Source organism: Salvia miltiorrhiza, chromosome 7 (assembly GCF_028751815.1).
Source record: "Salvia miltiorrhiza cultivar Shanhuang (shh) chromosome 7, IMPLAD_Smil_shh, whole genome shotgun sequence".
In the NCBI taxonomy this organism is placed as follows: Eukaryota; Viridiplantae; Streptophyta; class Magnoliopsida; order Lamiales; family Lamiaceae; genus Salvia; species Salvia miltiorrhiza.
The window spans coordinates 13,801,342-13,806,220 of NC_080393.1; the positions used below are offsets into that span (position 1 = coordinate 13,801,342).

Here is a 4,879-nt window from a genome sequence, read left to right on the forward strand (position 1 = left end):
TTATCTCAATTCAATCACAATCATTCCAAAAAAATCAACCACAATGATTTATCTAAATACTGGGCTTGACGTATAAAAGTTTATGAGGGTGGCACCGGTGAGGTTGAAGGGCTGGGGTGCGACAGGCGAGTCGCTGGAGCGCGATTGGAGCCGCGGCTTTGCACATGCTCTAACAAATTTTAACACGTATATTAAAATATCTCAATTATGGAAACTAAAAAATGAAAAATGACCACAACTTTTGGCGGGCCCTACCTTAACAGTTTAATTTTTCGCCACCTTCCCCAACCCTATTCTCAATTTGTCGTCTCCGCCTCTCCTCTGCCGTTCTTTTCCCTTTGACTCTCTCTCTACAATACTCTTTTTTTTTCTCTCTCTTATCTTTTATGGTAATCCACGCGCCACCTTCACTCTCTCTCCCTTCTTTATCTTCCATTTTGCATTTATATACACTGAGATGATTTTAATTTATTCCCCCCCCCCCTCTCTCTCTCCTCTCTCTTTCTTGATCTTTTCTACTTCTGTAACTGTTGAACTAGATAACTGAACTCCCCCTACCTCTGTAATATTTCGCGATTATGTTCTCTCACTGGCTCTAAATCAGAAACGAAATAAAATCCGAAAAAGGGTTTTTTTCAGCCATCGCTAAAACGGAGAGGAAAATTTTGGTGGTGAAAACAACAGTGGAGAAACTCAGTTTCTTTTTTCTCGAGGGATCATTGTGTGTGGAACTGCCGAATATTGAGCCTCTGGCCTTGAATTATGGCGGGCAGTAATGAAGTAAATGTCAGTGAATCGATGGTAACCAGACATGTTTGCTTGTTTTATTAATAATTCTGTGTTTTCCATTGTCGGTTTTCTGGTTCGAAATTAGGGTATTCTGCGATTGTGGGCTTTTGGATGTTATTCGTGTTTCTGTGAATTTTCGTGATTGAAATTGGGGTTTCGTATTGTTTTTCGAGGAAGAGTTCATTTTGCGGAGAAAAAGTGAGATTTGAGGATTGGAAAATTGAATCTTGATTTTTTCATCGACGATATCCCCCTTCTCTTTACCCTTGATTCTCGCCTTTGTTGTTTTTCTTGCTTTGACTACTGACTTAGCTAGGCCGATATCATGATTGTGCTGTTTGGGTTATTTTAGGTTGTTTCTCGACTTTTCATTTCATTTCTTTTTATGGATATGCATGAATTTTCCGTTTCTTTTCAGCATTTTCCTTTATAGTTGATTGGTTGAATCGGTTGCTGATAATGATTTGGGAATGTTTGTGTATTTTTGTTCAATTATCAATCCCAAGCATCAGCTTGACTTGAGCTTCATAATGGATAAAGGAGACGACAAGTGAACTGAAAATAAAAAATTTGGTGCTATTTTTGCAGAGAGTGGTTCCCCTGAATACATGGATCCTTATATCCAACTTCAAGCTTAAATATAAAGTGCTCCGTCGGCCCGATGGCACATTCAACCGCGATTTGAACGAGTTTCTTGACCGGAAAGTGACTGCAAATGCTGTTCCTGTGGACATGGTTTACTCATTCGACACTGTGGATCGCCCTACGGGCCTGCTCAACCGTGTTTATCTCCCCACCTGTGAGAACGAGCCTCAATTGGGGATTGCAGAAGTGGAGAAGCCCTTGAGCGCCTCTGAAGTTGTACCTGTAATCGTATTCTTCCATGGTGGGAGCTTCGTCCATTCCTCAGCCAACAGTGCTATCTACGACACATTCTGCCGCCGCCTTGTGAAAACCTGCAAGGCTGCAGTGGTATCTGTGAACTACCGGAGATCACCCGAGCACCGGTACCCCTGTGCTTATGATGATGGATGGACGGCTCTTAAATGGGTTAACTCGAGAGCATGGCTTCGTAGTGGGAAGGACAAGGATCTCAAAGTTCATATATATCTAGCCGGAGATAGTTCTGGTGGCAATATTGCTCATCATGTCGCTGTGAAAGCTGCAGAGGAGGGCGTGGAGGTATTAGGAAACATTCTTCTCCATCCCTTATTCGGAGGGGAGGAGAGGACCGAGTCTGAGAAACGGTTGGATGGCAAATACTTTGTGTGGATTCAAGAAAGGGATTGGTATTGGAGAGCATATCTACCAGAAGGAGAAGATAGGAACCATCCGGCCTGTAATGTGTTCGGCCCTAGGAGTCGAACCCTTGAAGGGCTAAACTTTCCGAAGAGTCTGGTCGTTGTGGCTGGATTGGATCTTCTTCAAGATTGGCAAATAGGTTATGTTGAAGGGCTGAAGAAAAATGGTCATGAGGTGAAGCTCCTCTACCTCGAAAAGGCCACAATCGGGTTCTACTTCTTGCCAAACAACGAGCATTTCGAATCCTTAATGGATGAGATGAAGAGCTTCATCCAATCCTAACTGTTTATACGTAACTCCCCATCACAGGCAGCCATACATGACAGAAGCTTGACTCTTTTCCGTTTCTTACTCACGGTTTCATGTTTTATCCCGACCTCGTTTAGCAGTTATGGTGTGTAGTAGTATGATTGTGTAGAAACTACCTCTTTTCCAGTTGCTGATAACTTGTGATTTTGTGGTGGTGATATGATGATGATCTGCACCTCGTTGGTGTTGGTTTATCTCCTCGCTTGGTTGAAGAGGGCGTTCCACATCGGAAGGTCACTTGTTCGCAGCCTTAGCAGAACGACTTCAGCTCGAGGTTTCTGCGTATTGCTTGTAACGGCGGCTGACAGACAGACAGAGGAGGAGGTAGGGTTACTGGCCGGAGATGCCGGCCGTTTGTTCGCTACGGCTAGTTTAAAAGCTAATTCAGTACATGGATTGGGGGTAATCCATGCTGCTATCATCTGTATTTTCCACTTGTGCTCTAGAAATATATAGAAATTTTGTGTTTATATGTAACAGTCTAAACTTTTCGCTTATATACTAATTTCATGATGGTTTCTCTCACGATGAGAGACTGATTTCATGAAAATTTTAAAAAAATTATGCTGCATATTTTTTTGCCTCCAATCTTAGACTCCCAGATTTGCTGAATAATGACTTCTATTTTAGGACTGTACGTTTTAGGCTATTCAGACAATGCAATCCTTGTACATCCAAAAAAGAGAGCTCTGAACGACAAACATTTTCCTTTCTCCTTCTCCCTTCCAAAGTTGCTTTTAGTAAAATTATTCGAATTCGATTTCGAAAATGTTAGAACTGATCAAGGACTATCTAACGCTGCATGAACTTTATGTCCTTCTTGAGAAGTAAAGTTATACATTCTTACCTTTTATTTCGAATTATGCATAAGTACAATTATACTATATACGAACTATTGACCTTTGTACAAAAATAGGCCGTCACGGCTCACGAGCCGAATACTAATAGATTCGACCTCGTTTCGTTTAAATATTTAGATGTTCGAGCTTCTATTATGTTGATCGAGCTTGGCTCGTCATTAACTTATCGAACTTGATTTTGAGCTCGGCTCGTGTGATACTCGATAATGTCGAATTCGAGCTCGACTCGTCAAATGTTCGTATAAATGATACTCGAGCTCGAACTCGTCAAAAACTCATGAAAAACTTGAAAAATGTTTAAAATATATTATTGATCTTAATTAAGTATGTTACTAACCTTGCAGCTCAAGCTCGATTCGTTTAAGGCTTATGCACTAATTTGATTGAAGGCTCTCAAACATGTTTGCAAACAAACGAATCTGAACATATTCGCGAACTAAACGAACCAAGCGAATGAACTTTTTAGAGACGAGAACGAGACTCGAATACTTGCAAGCAGCTCTATTTATTTACATTATAACACAAATATATTAAAAATGAGGTGGCATAAAAACAATGTTGTTCTACTACCTAAATTTAAAAATAAGAATAATAATACTCCCTTCGTCCCATGAAATTAGTTCTTTATTTTATTTTGGGATGTCTCAAAAAGATAGTCCACTTTTTTAATTAATATTATATAAAAGTATTATTTTACTAAACTAACCTTATTTAATGTTTCACTTAAATGAGAAAATAATATGCGAAAATAATAAATAAGAATATAAAAAATAAAAACAAAAAATTAATATTTATTAAAGAAAATGAAATGTATTTTTTTTAAATTATGTGAAAAATGAAAAGAAATTAAATTGGCGGGAGGAAGGAAGTATCCGACAATGCGAGTTTATAACTGTAATTATTGTATAGTTCGAGACATTTCCATTAAAATATCATTAATTGTAATAATACATAGTTCATAATTCTGATATTAAGCTGTAATTTTCTTATTTAAAATTCTGTCTTGTAGTTGTGGTACATGAATGTGGCTAATAATTGTTATATCAAGTGGGCACACGAATTGTACGACCTTCACCATTTATATAAATATTTAAAAATATGAATTATTTGATGAAGAGGGATGGAGCGGAAACCAAAAAGTAAATCCTAATCCTAATCAGGGACGGATCTAAAGGCCAGCCACCCCAGGCCGTCGCCCGGTCAAAATTTTTTTTGTTACCTATAAATGTATGATTAAATTTTTTTTTATCTGTATATGTTAATCTCGCCCGGTCATAATTGTGTCATTTCAAATAATTATTCAAGATTCAACTCGTTTTCTTTATTAAAACTTTATTAGAATCATCCGGTGAAATCTCGCCCGGTCATTATTAAATTTCTAGATCCGTCCCTGATCCTAATCCAGCCAAAAAATGATTGGACAAAATATCACTTTCATCTTCACCCTCGTTTCATTAATTCTTTCACAACTCGGATTCATTGCACCCATTACTCCCTCAGTCCCGCAAACTGTAGTAAAACCTTTTTGACACGAACTTTAAAAAATTAATATTTTATATATTGGTGTGGTAGATAAAAATAAAATAAAATAATTATCATATAAAAAAGTAATTCGAATC

The 4,879-nt window shown here is 38.1% G+C and overlaps 1 pseudogene; it reads left to right on the forward strand.

Annotated features, from left to right (window-relative positions):
- The first annotated feature begins 331 nt into the window (after positions 1 to 331).
- Positions 332 to 2,824, forward strand: LOC130995339 (gibberellin receptor GID1C-like; annotated as a pseudogene).
- Positions 2,825 to 4,879: the final 2,055 nt, after the last annotated feature.